The sequence below is a fragment of the Podarcis muralis genome, chromosome 11, assembly GCF_964188315.1.
Source record: "Podarcis muralis chromosome 11, rPodMur119.hap1.1, whole genome shotgun sequence".
NCBI lineage: Eukaryota > Metazoa > Chordata > Lepidosauria > Squamata > Lacertidae > Podarcis > Podarcis muralis.
The window spans coordinates 3259752-3276263 of NC_135665.1; positions in this window are offsets into that span (position 1 = coordinate 3259752).

The following is a 16512-nucleotide window of genomic DNA, read 5'->3' on the forward strand; positions in this document are numbered from 1 at the left end:
CCACTGTTGCCTGGGGCTGCAATGGTGCAAAAACGTGGTTACAAAGTACAGATCCACATGGATTCTCAGGATTTTTGCATTGGGCTACCCCAAACTCACCGTCAAATCACATGTCTGTGGCCACAGCATGAAGCACAAAAATGATACATCCACTGTTTCATTCAGAATTTTTTTTTCTTGTTTTCCTCCTCTAAAAACTATGTGCGTGTTATGGTCAGGTGCATGTTATCGAGCGAAAAATACGGTAAGTACTTAACCCGAGGTACCACTGTATTTGTTTTTTTTTTTTAAAAAATGATATTTATTAAGAATTTTAAAATTACAAAGAAATAGAGAGAAAAAGAAGGGAAAAAACAAAAAAGCAATAAAAAGACAAACAGCAGTCAAACAATACAGATCGATAAAAATCAAAATCAAAAAACAAAACAAAAACAAAACACATAACACACAACACATTAAAATCAAAAAACAAGAATAAACCACAAAAAGTTAAAAAACCGATCCAATATTCCCAAATCCTTAACTGTCATGACCTTATTTCATCAACCTCCTCACACCTCCCTTTTTTGTATTCTAGTTGTTAATTATAACAGCAAATCCTTTCCATTTTTCATAATATCCTGTCATTAAATTACCTTAATCTATTTTGACCTATAATACATAAAAAATCCTAAAATTTAAAACTTAAATCTTATTTATACCAATTTCTCCTAACCATAGCATATTCTTGCAAAGTTCTTTTAAACATTTCTGCTAAAGCCAAATAATTTCGTTCCAACATTTTTCTAATATTCATTAATTTTTCAGAACAATCCTAAATAAAAATTTTTAAAAACTTTCTTCCAATCTTCATCCAACGTCTCTTCCTCCTGGTCCCGGGTTTAGTCAGTCCTTTCTATCCCATCCATCTAGTTCATTAACCTGGTAATCTTATGTCCGAGGCCCTTAAGTCTCTTCCATGTCCCTTCCGCAGATCTTCTTCATATTTATACCTGTACTTTACTTTGTCTCCTGGTCCTTTCACTCGTGGAAACTCCAACTTAACAATATTTTTGTCCCTTCTCGACAGATCAGCCCCTTTTCCATAGCCCACACTGAACTCCATGTGTTTTTTAAAGACGTGTTTCAAACCCCCTCCAGGGTTGAGGACCCCCACAACCCCAGACTCCTCACGGCCCATTGCCAGACTTGAAAGGTCAAAACATCCCTGCATAGGGGGGTCTATCCAGCCCCCCATCTCCAAGCCAAATACAACTCTATCTCTCCAAATCTGGCTTTTTCCAAATTCATTTGTCAGATCCAACAACTCATGTTCCTGCTGGGCCACAGCTCCCTCCATCTCTGCCACCTGAGGTCCAACAACAACCTCCTCCCTCATCTGATCTGTCAGAGCACAAGTTGGTTCCTGGGTGGGTTCTATATAGATACCCACTGCCTGTCCAAAATTTCTAATCGCAACAGTCATCAAATCCGTCTTCTCATGTAACTGTTCCGTCTTCTCATGTAGCTGTTCCAGTAAAGCACTTGTCTTGCAGAAAGCACGCACCAGAGCCTCTGAGTACATTGTTCTGCAAGGTCAGAAGTCTGTTTCCACGGTCTTAATCTGTTGCAGCTGCAAAGCTTCCCAGTTCAAATTCAATAACAGTTTCACAAGCTCCCTCTAGGGGGAAAACTTCTATTTGTATCCATCTCTTTTCTTTTTTTCCCCAAAAGCAGATCTAACAACAAAGTTTCCTTTTTCAGATATTTTGTCAATATTTGTTCCTTTAACATGCGACAGAGAACAATGGAATCACTATGTTTCTCTTCTTTTTACTGTCTGTCACAAACGTTTGTCTGTAGTCAATGAACTTCCCAAAAGCTTCTGTCCTGACAACCCGCTCCCAGGTTCAAGACGGTGGAAAATTACTTTTCTTTACACTCTCTTCTGCAGGTTTAAACAATCCGGAAAAAATCCCCCCTCTTCTCCTGCTTCCGAAGGGGGTTCAGTACTTTTTTAAATGATGAAAATTGATCCTTTGCGAACGATTTTTTGAACTCTAGTTTACCATGTCTTTGCTTTAATCTATCTACAAGAAACGGAAGGCTGACTTCCTGTTTAGACCTTCCCGCTTCAGTGCCAATTTAAAAAGAATTTCTCAATCCAATTTTCCGTTCTACTCACTGGTCGTTGTTTAAAGTCCAATTGTCCAAATTTAATCTACTCACGGGTAGTTGTTTTTGTAGCCAAATTGTCCCAGGAAAAAGGTAGCGCTCTCCGGCAACGGCTATGCGGCTTCGCTCCACGGAAGAAGCAGTTGACTCTCAGCACCGCGCCACTGTATTTGTAACTGGGTGGGGTTATCTTCATTTTATTTGTCACAGGTTCATATATTGATATGCCTTTCCAGTGTTGGAAGGTTTCTAATATATGTTCCTTCCATATCTGGATCTTTCCCAAATTAGTGCCATCTCTCTTAAATCACCTGCTATTTTATGAAGAAAATAAATTTGTCATATTGAAAGAGTGAAAAAATAAAGATTTATATTGGTTGAAAGCTTTTTATATAGGCATTAGACCAAAATCAGGAGATCAACCCAAAATGCAACTTGCAGAACTTGATTCCAAATTGTTCAAGAATTACACCTAATGGCAATTCCAGAAGTGGTCAATCAGGCCACAAGACTGCCCTGGAAATATGATAGACACAAAAGGAATAGCAAATAAAGTTGCCTGAAATATATAAAATCCCAAAATTCCTGGTTTTAGAACTGTGGTTATGTTTTGGGTTTTGCTTTATCCTGTAGTTCTTTTTTCAAAGTTGTCGCTTTACTTAAATCTCTGACCGGTTCCAGTGTGTTTCTAACAGACTTGACAAAACAATAGTTAAAGACAGTGATTTAATTGTAAATATTTGAAGCATTCTTTCTTCATTTAGATGATTTCTAACCAGTACTTCAATAATAATAATAATAATCCTAGAGTGATGATACAGGTACAAGACAGCATTTGGTAGGTAGGCATACATTTGTCTATTTGCATTTTAACACAAAATATAAGAGCAACATATTTCATCTGCAAAGAGATTTACACACAAACACCTCCCAAAAATAGTGTTACATAAGAGATTAGTTTTGCTGGTCTTGGCCTGTGCCTTGCCTCTTGGATGCATATGCTGCAGCTGCTAAAATTAAGACAAAGCTCCTGCCATCACTTATAAAACTCTGCTACCTCTTTTTATCCTCACAGAAGACAAAAGGTTCATAGTCAGATTTTGCCTCTTCCCAGGGTGGGAAGAGGGAGCCCATTTTCAGTATTTAAAGGAATTAAGGGGCTGCTGCAAGAGATAAGCAGTCTTTACAAAAGCAGCGCCAATTGTTTATTGTGCTGACTGTAGCAATGAAAGAAATTCTCCTTCGAAGCACAAAACAAGGATCCTTTAAGGTAGTCTTGGCAACAACTTGCACTTGTTTTTTCACACCTGCTATTAGTTTCCCTGGCTCTCTTTCTCCTCACCTGAGTGGCTGGTGTAGTTTGGAAAGCCATCATATTCTATCTGTAATGAGAGCTATGTTTTTTGTAAGGAGGGTAAAAACAGAGGTTGGATTGAGGAGGTTTGAAAGATTACTATCTTTTTTTTAATTGTATGATTGTCTCTCCAGCTTCTTCAAATATTTGTTCTAGAAAAAACAATGAGTTGGCTTAGTCTGTGTTTGCCTTCTTTCATATTCAAATATTTGAGCCAAGTTCCGCTACCCTCCAAAAATGGTATACAAAGCCTCCTTAAGTCTTATTTCTGAAATCCTAAAGAGCAAACCCTTCATTTTCAAACTGTGCCTCCAAAGATGTTTCACTTTCTCAATGGGATTGCAAGGAAATAATGCAAAGCAAGTTTGACATGATGGATTGCTAAGCAAGGACTGGTTCACACTCATGTGATTTAACCATACATACATGCATACAGTGGAGAAACAAAGTCACTCATATGTCCCAGCCACAGGAGCAGTGTACTATGGGTAGGATCCAATAATAATAATAATAATAATAATTTATTATTTATACCCCGCCCATCTGGCTGGGCCTCCCCAGCCACTCTGGGCGGCTTCCATAAAAACCAAAAATACAGTAAAATCACATGTTAAAAACTTCCCTGAACAGGGCTGCCTTAAGATGTCTTCTGAATGTCAGGTAGTTGTTTATCGCTTTGACATCTGGTGGGAGGGCGTTCCACAGGGCGGGCGCCACTACCGAGAAGGCCCTCTGCCTGGTTCCCTGTAGCTTTGCTTCTCGCAATGAGGGAACCGCCAGAAGGCCCTCGGCGCTGGACCTCAGCGTCCGGGCAGAATGATGGGGGTGGAGACGCTCCTTCAGGTATACTGGACCGAGGCCGTTTAGGGCTTTAAAGGTCAGCACCAACACTTTGAATTGTGCTCGGAAACGTACTGGGAGCCAATGCAGGTCTTTCAAGACCGGTGTTATATGGTCTCGGCGGCCGCCCCCAGTCACCAGTCTAGCTGCCGCATTCTGGATTAATTGTAGTTTCCGAGTCACCTTCAAAGGTAGCCCCACGTAGAGTGCATTGCAGTAGTCCAAGCGGGAGATAACCAGAGCATGCACCACTCTGGCGAGACAGTCCGCAGGCAGATAGGGTCTCAGCCTACATACCAGATGGAGCTGGTAAACAGCTGCCCTGGACACAGATTTGACCTGTGCCTCCATGGACAGCTGTGAGTCCAAAATGACTCCCAGGCTGCGCACCTGGTCCTTCAGGGGCACAGTTACCCCATTCAGGACCAGGGAATCCTCCACACCTGCCCGCCTCCTGTCCCCCAAAAACAGTACTTCTGTCTTGTCAGGATTCAATCCCAATCTGTTAGCCGCCATCCATCCTCCAACCGCCTCCAGACACTCACGCAGGACCTTCACCGCCTTCACTGGTTCTGATTTAAAAGAGAGGTAGAGCTGGGTATCATCGGCATACTGATGAACACCCAGCCCAAACCTCCTGATGATCTCTCCCAGCGGCTTCATGTAAATGTTGAAAAGCATGGGGGAGAGGACAGAACCCTGAGGCACCCCACAAGTGAGAGCCCAGGGGTCTGAACACTCATCCCCCACCACCACTTTCTGAACACGGTCCAGGAGGAAGGAGCGGAACCACTGTATGACAGTGCCCCCAGCTCCCAGCCCCTCAAGACGGTCCAGAAGGATGCTATGGTCGATGGTATCAAACGCCGCTGAGAGATCCAGCAGAACTAGGAAGCAGCTCTCACCTTTGTCCCTAGCCCGCCGGAGATCATCAACCAGTGCGACCACGGCAGTTTCGGTCCCATGATGAGGCCTGAATCCCGACTGGAAGGGATCCAAATGGTCCGCTTCTTCCAGGCGTGCCTGGAGTTGTTCGGCAACCGCTCGCTCAATCACCTTGCCCAGGAATGGAAGATTTGAGACTGGGCGATAATTGGCCATCGTGGCCGCATCTAAAGATGGTTTTTTAAGAAGCGGTTTAATAACCGCCTCTTTCAGCGGGTCTGGGAAGGCTCCCTCACGGAGGGAAGCATTCACCACCCCACGAAGCCCATTGCCCAGTCCTTCCCGGCTAGCTTTTATAAGCCAGGATGGGCAAGGATCCAGGAGACAGGTGGTTGGTTTCACTCGTCCAAGCAGCCTGTCCACATCCTCGGAGGTAACAGATTGGAATTGATTCCACTCAACTTGACTAGACAGAACTCTAGCACTCTCCCGCCCCGGCCCTGCTCCCACGGTGGAGTCTACTTCTTCCCGAATCTGAGCGATTTTATCTGCAAAAAACTTTGCAAAATCATTGCAGGAGAACATGTGGCCCGTACTGGGCCCCGATGTTGCAGGTGGTTCCGCTAAATTGTGAACCACCTGAAAAAGTCTCCTGCTGCTGTTTTCTGCAGATGCAATAGAGGTGGTGAAGAAATTCTTCTTCGCCGTCGCTATCGCCACTTGGTAGGCTCGACGTTGAGCTCTAACCTGTGTCCGGTCAGATTCGGAATGAGTTATCCGCCACCGGCGCTCTAGCCGTCTCAACGATTGTTTCATTGCCCTCAGATCCGTGGAAAACCACGGGGCTGTCCGGGCTCCATGCAATCGGAGAGGGCGCTTCGGAGCCAAACAGTCAATAGCCCTGGTTAACTCCACATTCCAGCGGGCCACCAGGGAATCGGCTGAAAGGCCATCAACATGGGATAAAGCATCCCCTACCACTCTCTGGAAACCATTTGGATCCATTAGGTGGCGGGGGCGGACCATCCGAATTGGTCCCACCTCCCTGCAGAGGGGATGGGTCGCAGAGAAGTCCAGTTGCACCAGGAAGTGATCTGACCATGGCACTTCTTTCGTTTCGCTTTTACTTAGTGTCAGATCACCAACATCCATAGAGGTAAACACCAGGCCCAAGGCATGTCCACGGCTATGGGTAGGGCCAGACTTATTCAGGGACAGCCCCATGGAGGCCATGCTTTCCACGAAGTCCCGAGCGGCCCCTTGTAAGGTCGTGTCGGCATGGATGTTAAAATCCCCTAGGACGACCAAGCTAGGTGTCTCCAGGAGAACATCCGCCACGACCTGAAGCAGCTCGGACAGGGAATCCTTGGTGCAGCGGGGAGGTCGGTACACCAAAAGGAATCCTGTACTGCCCCTATTGCCCAACTTCCAGAACATGCACTCAGAAAAATGGGTCTTCCCAATAGGACGCCTGGTGCAAACTAATGACTTCCTAAAAATCACTGCAACCCCCCCTCCCCGCCCACATGACCTGGGTTGCTGTGCGTAAGAGAAACCTGGTGGACAAGCAGCAGCAAGGACAGGCCCATCTGCTTCATCCAGCCAAGTCTCTGTCACACATGCCAGGTCAAGTCCTCCATCCATGATCACGTCATGGATGGCAGTGGTCTTATGAATCATTGACCTGGCATTGCACAGCAACACTTTCAGGTGATGTGGGTATCCCTTGCTGATTCTAGTATCCATCCGGTCAGGACCAGACCCGGAGGCAGGAATAGTCCTCAGACAACGACTAAACCTGCCCCCTCTGTAATGACATGGTCTAGTCTTAGCGTAACTCCTCCTCCTACCCGTGATCACTGAGATCAGTTGTCCCAGTGCATCCCCCCCTGTGGAACATGCCCCAGCCATTTTGTGGGCTGGGGCCCACTCCCTGGCAGCCCTGACCCCTCCCCCTAAGAACAAAATAACACCTTAAACAAACAAACAAAATCAATAAAACAATACAAACAAACAAAATGTAAAAATTACAAAAACATCAAAATAATAATAAAAAAATAATTCCCCAAACCCACCCACACATCCATCCCACCCCCACCCCCCACATACAAAAAATCCAAAGAAATTTTTTAAAAAACATTTTAAAAACACTCTGTGCCCCTCCGGCAATAACTGTCCTAGTGAGGCCTGTCAGGCCCCGCCCTGGGCCAGATGGTAAGTGGCAGGAAGGAGCAGGGCCCTCAAGCACTCACTCAGGGGAGTCCTCCATTGCATGAGGAGGATGACTTCTGCTTGTGCAATGAAGTGTCCCCTTGCTTTCCTTTCTTGCACCCACCCAAAACTGCTCCAAGGCATTGGTGGGGAACCCAGTGAATATCTGGAGGTGTGTGTGGAGGGACTAGAGGGAGGGGAAGTTCAGTTGTGCAAGAGGAAGTTGTTCCACTCACACTATGAGCAAGGCTGCTGTGAAGCAATTGGAATTGAATGGTTGACCTGTGCACTTTGGTACCATTGTGACTCATGTCTCAGTCCTACATATGTTAATGGAAGAAAGTTCCATTAAAAAGTAACATTGCAATTATTTCCAAATAACCTGTTCAGGAATGGGATGGAAAGCATTTTTTCTTTTCCTTCTCCTCCTGTGATGAGGCTACATTTTAATATTTTAATGTTCCATTATTTTAATGTTGTATTTTATTTTTGTTTTTAAGTTGTAATCATTCATCTTGTTTTTATTATTGCTTGTAAGCCGCTCTGAGCCCGGCCTTGGCTGTGGAGGGCGGGGTATAAATAAAAAATTATTATTATTATTATTATTATTATTATTATTATTATTATTATTACTAGGCAGAGGGCACCCTCGGTAGTGGCACTCTCCCTGTGAAACACCTTCCCTTCAGATGTCAAGGAGATAAAGAACTACATAACTTTTAGAAGACATCTAAAGGCAACCCTTTATTGGGAAATTTTTAATGGCTGATGCTTTACTATATTTTTATATATGTTGCAAGCTGCCCACAGTGGCTGGGGAAACCCAGTCATATGGGTGGGGTATAAATAATAAAATTACTACTACTACTACTACTACTACTACTACTACTACTACTACTAGATTGCTTTTCTCTGGGTGGATGACAGAACTATGCCAGACATTTCACTTTTTTTGTTGATCTTAGTAGTCTCATAACTTTTTGGGCATACTGAAGTCAAAACTGCTGCACATACTTAGCGATTTCAGACACAATATTCCCAAGGTCTCTAGCCCCTTTTATTTTCAATATATACCTATTCACATTCATCACAATATGCCACACATATGCTCCACATGTGTACTAAACTGCCACAAGAAATAGATTTGGAAGGAGAGTGTTGACCATTTGTACTCACAGTGAAAGAAGGGAGAAGCGGAGGGGGAAATAGCCAAAAAGGGAAATCAACTTCAACTTTTCATGACCTCTAAATCAGGAAAGGGAATCCAGTTGTTGTCAGACACCAATTCAGTTTAGCCGCAGTCAGCAAGGCCAATGGCCAGATAGGGTGGAGGTTTTAGTCCACCAATGTCTGGAGCTCCATGACTTCTCCATCCCTGTTCTAAATAGTCAGGTGAGTTAAGTAGGGATGGTGACAGCAAATTGTCTTGCAAAATAAACTCAGGGCCCAAAATGGCAGAATTAATAGTCATAACTTTCATTGGCATGTTTTATATCTTATACCAAAGTACTCAAAAGTATTGTAGAGGAAGACATATATAAGTCAGCCTCGTCTATTTAGTATTGCTCACATTTTCTCTCTCAATACATGAATGAATATATATTGTTTGTGTATTTTTCCATTTTGAGCATCCTGCTATTATATGCATTCCTTATGCCTATTTTACAAGGCTTCTCACAGTTCATTCTTTCACTCTCATGCTATGCCAATATCCAACTCAAACATAAGGTCTGAGTATATTGACACTGAGTAAAATGGGAATTTGCTTTAAACTGCATAAATATTGAGAATACAAAGATCCTTGGAACTGCCTTTTAAAAGTCTATCCAGGGAAAGCGTAAAGAAGTTAGGTGTCCCTGTAAAGAAAACAGTGAGCTGTTTCCATGCGTGTGCTTTCCATTGCCTTTCTTTTCAGGTAAGTCACCCCATAACAAATTTATTGAGTAGAGAAAGGATCCCATGCCATGTACCTCTAAGAATCTGACCACTGTACAAAAACAGCAAAGTATAGACTGATTTCATTTACAGCCCAAATCACTTAGGTTTTGGCACTGGGATGGGGGATAATATATTCTTTGCTGGATGTCCATTTCAAGTAGTAGGAGCAGCCAGCATGAAGGGGGAATGCTGTGGGCAGGGTGGGGCAAGGAGGGTGTGGCCCTCAGGCCCCCCTGCTGGGAGTGCTGGAACAGTTCCACCCATGCAGGTTCCCTGCCCTGCCCTCACCCTGCTCTGTGGCCCTGTGACTTCTTGATGGTCACTCCTGCTAGACTGCAAATATAAATACTGTTTGGGCTGGGGATGAATCTGTAACCTTGTCCATTTCAGTTTCTCTCAATTTTTCATTTTTCTGCTCTTAAGTTCAGCTCTCCCCATTTCCACATCAGTGTGGGCATTTATTAAATTTCTTGTGAAAATTCATCAGCATTTTTGTTTCATTGTCTCCTAATAAACATGCAAAGCAATTTCTCCTAAAGTAATGCAGTTTTGTGCTCCCCCCACCAATATATGCTTTTTCTAAAATCACACTTTACCCAAGTACTGTATGTGCATTTTTGTATACAATACTTAGCTGGAAAAGTGCATTGCAAGATTTGAAGAGGTGCAAGTTTTGGAGGATTGCTGTGTTTTGGTTCACATATTATTTGGGAAAGTGCAAATTAGGTAGGAAATGCTGGAAATGTAAAGAAAACGAAGGTACATTCTTTCACCTTTGGTGGACGTGCCCAAAGATTAAGGCGTTCTGGGAAATGATCTATAACGAATTGAAAAAGGTATTTAAACATACCTTCCTGAAGAAACCAGAGGCCTTTCTCTTGGGTATTGTTGGCCAAGGGGTGTTAAAGAAGGACAGAACATTTTTTATGTATGCTACAACAGCAGCAAGAATACTCATCGCAAAGTATTGGAAGACACAAGAATTACCCACCTTGGAAGAATGGCAGATGAAGGTGATAGACTACATGGGCCTGGCAGAGATGACGAGCAGAATCCGAAACCAGGGAAGAGAAACAGCGGAAGAAGATTGGAAAAAATTTAAGGACTATTTAAAGAAATATTGCAAAATTAATGACTGTTAAAATGATGCTGGATTTGAAAACATGTGGTTATTAGCGGTAATGGTAAAGTTAAAGAGAAAAAGTAAGATTAAAATTAAGTTAAAATTAAGGGAAGGATTTGCTGAAAAATTAATTAGAAATTGGAATACAGAAAGGGGAGGTATGAGGAAGTCGGGAAAGTAATATATAAGAAATAAGGGTTGAAATTATACGTGTTTTTATGTTTTGTTTTGTTTATTGTGTAGTTTTGTTTGTTTTTGTTGTGATAAAAAACTTTTGAAAAGCTTAATAAAAATTTATTTTAAAAAAAATGTCATGGTGGGTAAGCAAGTGGATTTATAGACGCCTGATAAGAAAATACGAGTAGTTGTGAGATGTAATTCTTAGGCAACCATGTTCTATTACATTCCAAAAGAGGACTAGGAAGGTTTGGGGTGTGTTCCCTTCCCTCTTGGCTCATGTCCTGGGAACCAACTAACTTGGGCAGTGCTTTTTTTCCTTACAAAATGTTTAGGGGTACATTTTGACTCAAGAAAATCACCAATTTATAGTTCAAATTGGTAAAAATAAATACAGTAAATGGACAAAAGTACAAAGCTTCACAAAATGTTTAGGGGTATGAGTACCCCCAGAAAAAAGCACTGAACTTGGGTATACTAATGTTATTTTAGATAAATAATTTAAGAGGAAAATCACACAAAAACTGCATCTAGGGATAGTTAAAATTTCCCAAGAAAAATGCAGAAATCTGAACAGATAAAAAATGCAAGGTATGTTGATCTGGCATTCAACTGCCTCAGGACACAATGTAGAAGTGTGCCTATCATATTTACAATGGAAGTTCTACTGCTTTTATTCTAAGTGCTGTCAATAATAACATCCATCACCCTGTAAGATTTTCATTCTCAATAGACATAAAAAGCATAGAGGATCTTCTGCTTTGATTAGTCAAGTTTTCTGATAACCCAGGAGGGATTGATTTAAATTGAGAAGATATAAATCATAAAAGGGAAAAGGGACTTAACTTAAATAACTATTAATTTCCATTAATTGTTTTAAAGAATTGGCTGATAAATTCATTTCTTCATCATTTTCTAAACCCTAAATGAAGGTATCACATAGTCTTCAAGACCTGAGGCTTGACTATTTTTGCAACACCTGATATCTTTGTTGAAGTTTTTGACTCACAAGGACAACAAAATGACGTAACCCGGGTGATATAGTTGGGATGGAGGTCCACCTCAGTCAAACAGATGATTCAAGTAAGTTTATTTCAATTCAAGAAATGCAATGAACTTCAAAATAAAACATAAGAGCCCTATCAGGTCAAAGGTCTATCTCAATGCCATATTAAACCCTGTGGAGGCTCCTAGGTCAAAATCTCTGTGCCTGTCAGGGACTGGGCAGAGGAGGAATGGTGGAGACTGCCTCCCCAGCCCAACCCTTCCGGAGAAGAAGAAGACAGTTCAGAATTACAACCGGGGTTTGAGGAAGGTCACAGCTCAGAAGCAGATGAGGGGAAAAACTGGGAAATAATGGGAGAGGAGGAAGAAGAAGAGGAAGCACCGGGGGGGGGGGCGATAGCTGATGGACACAGGGTCTTTAGAAAGCATTCCAGACCCCCCCTCTCTCAGAACGTGGCGAGCCTTGAAAGTAGGAGAGCAAAGAGCTCAAAGGCAGAGGGCACTTACCAGCACCCGTAGGGATGACGAATGAGGAAGTGGAAGCGACGGGGGGAGGGGTCCAAAGCCCCTCTCTGTAAATATTGAATAAAAAGCAGGTGCTAAGAAACATTCCTTGTCTTTGTACGTTCCTGGGCCACCAGCCATGGAGTTGCTTGCAGCCACCTAACAGTGCCCTCCTCACAAATGATCTCTCGATACGATTTTGATTTTACCAACCAATCATTTTAATAAACCAATTTTAATACACAAAACATACAGTATTTATTCGATCTGTTGTCATGGGACCCCTAAAAGGCATGGGGTCCATAGGCCAGTGCCTACTCTGCCTATTTGGTCACTTGGCTCTGGTCTATCTAGTGCAGGATTATTCTCCTGCAGTGGCCAACCAAGTGGAAGTCCACAAGCAAGACATGGACACAGTACCCGTGTGGATCAGAGAGGCAATGGTAGATGCAATGAAAACCTCTCTATAGGGGAGACAACCAATGTAGCTGGGCCAAATAGACAGCTGGCTTTGTGGCATAGCAAAACATTATTTCATCCACACCTCTTACCAGAGGCCTTCAGTGTAATATGTCTCTGTGTGGGGATACCCTTGAACCTGGTCCAGAAACTCCATCAAAGGTATGTAGTTATACTGTAGGTAAGGACCTGTGGTGTAGTGTGGAGAAGTGAGGGGTGGAACTCCTGCCAGCCGGGAGCCTGGACTTTTCCCATCCTGTGCTGGTCCTTCCCTGGGGCCTTCCCTGGTGTGCGTCCTTGAGTGAGGCATGCACTCTGCAGAGGGAGCACTGAGAAGAGAGCTGACCGCTCACCCAGGATCCGCTGGTGCCCGCCCTCGCACTGCGCAGCCAAGGAGAGGTGGCAGGGGAAGGGCTGTGCTTGGTGCCTCAGGCTGCTCTCTGTGGTCCTCCTCCTAGACCTACTGCAGCTCCAGCACTGCTTGGGATGCCACCAAGTCTGTCAAGAAGCACCAGCCACTGCTCCTGCTGGGAGCTCATCAAGCTGAGAGGGTGAATGTGGTGACCAGAAGGCGACCTCCATGAGGAGCAGCCTCTGCAGGGGCACAGTGAGCAAGATCCACTGTTGCTTCCTGCATGATGCCCACACTGAGGTTGGGGGGTACAATCCTTGCCTTGCCTCAGGCACTGGCAATGCAAGCTATCCCACTGGTGGGACAGACTATCAACACTTCACACCAGTGCTTAGAAGTTTGCACTGGCTGCTTTCATGATATTCAGGAAAGTTCAGGGTTCTTATATTAGTTTATAAGGCGCTTAACAACTTGTGTCCAGAAAAACTTAAGAACTGCCAGATCCCTCTGTCCAATCACAGAGATCTTTGGAAGAGTCACTATCTCTGATCCTCCATGGCTTGGCACATAGTTTGTATCTACCAGGAGCTGTGTGTTCAGTATTGTGGGGCTGCTTCTGTGGAAGTGCCTCCTGGCCGAGATGAGACAGTCCCTCTCCCTGTTGAGCTCCAGGTGCTTTCTATTTCAGCAGACATTTCAAGAGACTGGGAGTTTGCTGTTCACTTGATTCCTTTATTTGATCATCCCTTGGATGCATTTTTATTTCTATTAGAAGCTTCAGTAACACCAGAGGGCTAACAAACACAGACAGGAGAAGGTGGCTTCATTCCCTCTATACCAAGGTGGAAAACGACAAAGGTCCAACTGAGCACTCAACTATGAAGCCTGTTTTATTTGAAATAAAGAGGCGGCATCAGTGAGTTATTTGCACCCTTTTTAATGATTGAGAGACTGAGCTCTTATTAAACAGAGCTGCTGCTTAGATGCCCAGACAGAAGGCGGTTAGAAATAAACAAATGAGCAGGGATCAGGCTGTAGGGTGTGTTCCTTTGCATATTGCCATTGCCTGATCCTTCTCAAGTTCACTGTTAACTGCTCTTGTTCCCCAATTGGTTCCTGCCTCTGGCCTTTAGCAGTTATAGTATATGGCTAAAATTTCTGGTCCATTCCAAGTCAGTAGGATTCTTGTTTCAAATTTGTAATCTTCAATTAGTTTGATTTTAGCAACCCTAGTCAGACATCGACACAGATTAGTCTGATCTTAAATGAACTAGCTGAACTAATCGAACTAATTGAAATAGAAGTTTCAGTTAATTTAAAATGCTAACTAAGTACGTAAATCAAATATGAAATTTGCCAAGGCTCTCAAAGGGTGAGAATTATTATTTGAACACTTTAGTTCAACCACAAAGTATCCGGCCATTTAATTTCAGGATGTGGTCATAGCATTCTAGAGCTTTGGGGAGTCTGCTGGGCTAGAAGGGAGGGCCCAGCAAAATAAAAGAGAAGGAGTAGCTATTATCTAAGATGTACGTTTAGCTGTAGAGCGTTGCACACACCTTTTTGAATTTAACACATAGACTTTTCACTGTACTACCAAGACCAAAGAAAGTAAGGGGAATAATGAGAACCACAAATTCAGCTGACAATCAAGTTATCTGACTTGGCTGGAAAAGAGATGTAGGTTCTAATTCTAAGCACACTTGTTTGGGAAAAATCAATAGGGCTTAGAGCGATTTTGGTAATGATGATCAAAAACAGACCACAAGATAGTACCCTAAGACAACAGGGGGTTTGAGACACAACATTCCCTTCACCTGCATCTCTTGTGTTGGGTTTGATACGGGGGTGAGATACTTCAGTGAAACAATGCAGCAGCTCCTGCTTTCTTGCTGCCAAACAATATTTCTTTTTCTTAAGTTCTGACGGCAACATCACAGCATTTAAACATATGAGGTGATCTCAGGATATTTTATATGGAAGAAAGGAAAGGTAACAGCAAGGCATGCACAGGTGCCACAGAATCCTTGCTCCACATTTGTAAGAAATTGATCTTCTAGGGTGACAGCACCCACACTTTGCAACTCCCTGCCTGTTGATGTCAGGCTGCCACTTTCACTGCACTCTTCTCAGCGCCTGCTAAAACCATTTTTGTTGTGGCAAACCTACCCAGATATGGAGAATATTGGTGTGTGTTTTCATCTGGTTTTAGCTTATTATAGATGCCTGTGGGATACCTTCAGGCAGGATCAGAGCACAAGAGCACTCTCCCCTTCTATGTTTTCCAGCAATTGGTATTAAGTATTAATGGCTCCGACTGTAGAGTCAGAGCACAGCCCACATGGTTAGTGGCCACTGACAATGTTATCTTCCGTGAATATATCTAATCCTCTTTTAAAGGCATCCAAGTTAGTGGTCAGCATTGCCTCTTGTGGAGTGAGATTTGTAGTTTAACTGTGTGCTACATGAAGATGCATGTTCTTTTATCTGCCTTGAATTTTCCAATCTCATACTCTCCCATGATCCCTCTTGCATGGCGTAGTGGCTAAAGTTGGACAGGGAGACCAAAGTTTAAATCATGAACCTTACTGGGTGAATCACTGCATTGCATTCTACCTGACATGGGTGTTGCGAGGACCTGACTTGTAGGCAGCAGTATGGGCATCACATCATCTAATCCTACTCTGATTCAATGTGTACAACAGTGGTCATTAGCCATGACTGCAAATGGAATTAATACAACTGGGAAGAACTAGGATGCATTTCAACTTACTTTTTGGCCTTGAGGAGTTTAAAATATCCAGGCTCACTATTTTCTATATGTAATTCATCTGTTAGTTAGAGTTTCAAGGTGTACCACATCTCCTGGGGAACAAGCTTCATGACTTATTATCCTAAATAGTTAGCCACTCACTTCCATTAGCTCTAGCTATGGAGTGAGTGTTTTGCCAGCTTGGAAATAATTGTGCTGAATATTCACCATTTTCTTGGAGGGTTAATTGGGGAAAATGAAATAGTGTTTTGTGTAACAGCAGTTATTAAACTGAGAGTATGTTGCAGTTAGAGTCTCATTTCGTATCAGCAAAATGATTCTTTGTGCAGTCGTAGCTCTCAGCAGTGGGGTTTTGTCCTTTAATGATCTGGCTTCAAAAGGACAAGGGGAACAAATTTAACAGACTACAGTGAACTTACCACAGAATACTTTTGCACTTAATCTTGGCCCAAGCCAGCTATGACTGCAAATGAGCCTCAATGTCCAACAAACAGCAGCTCCTTCAGGCAATGACTTTTGATTGTTTTGCTCATAAGAGACTTTGGCCTATATGAACAAAGAAACTTTAAATGTCCCCTGGTCCTACTAAGCAAGTTGTTACTATGGGTCATGAATGAAATACGTTGGCAATGCAATATGATAAATGCTGAGAATGACAAAATGGCAGATGAAACAAACATCAGATTGCACTTGGATGCTAAGCAATATAAAATGGGGGGTGGATGCAACTAGAGTTA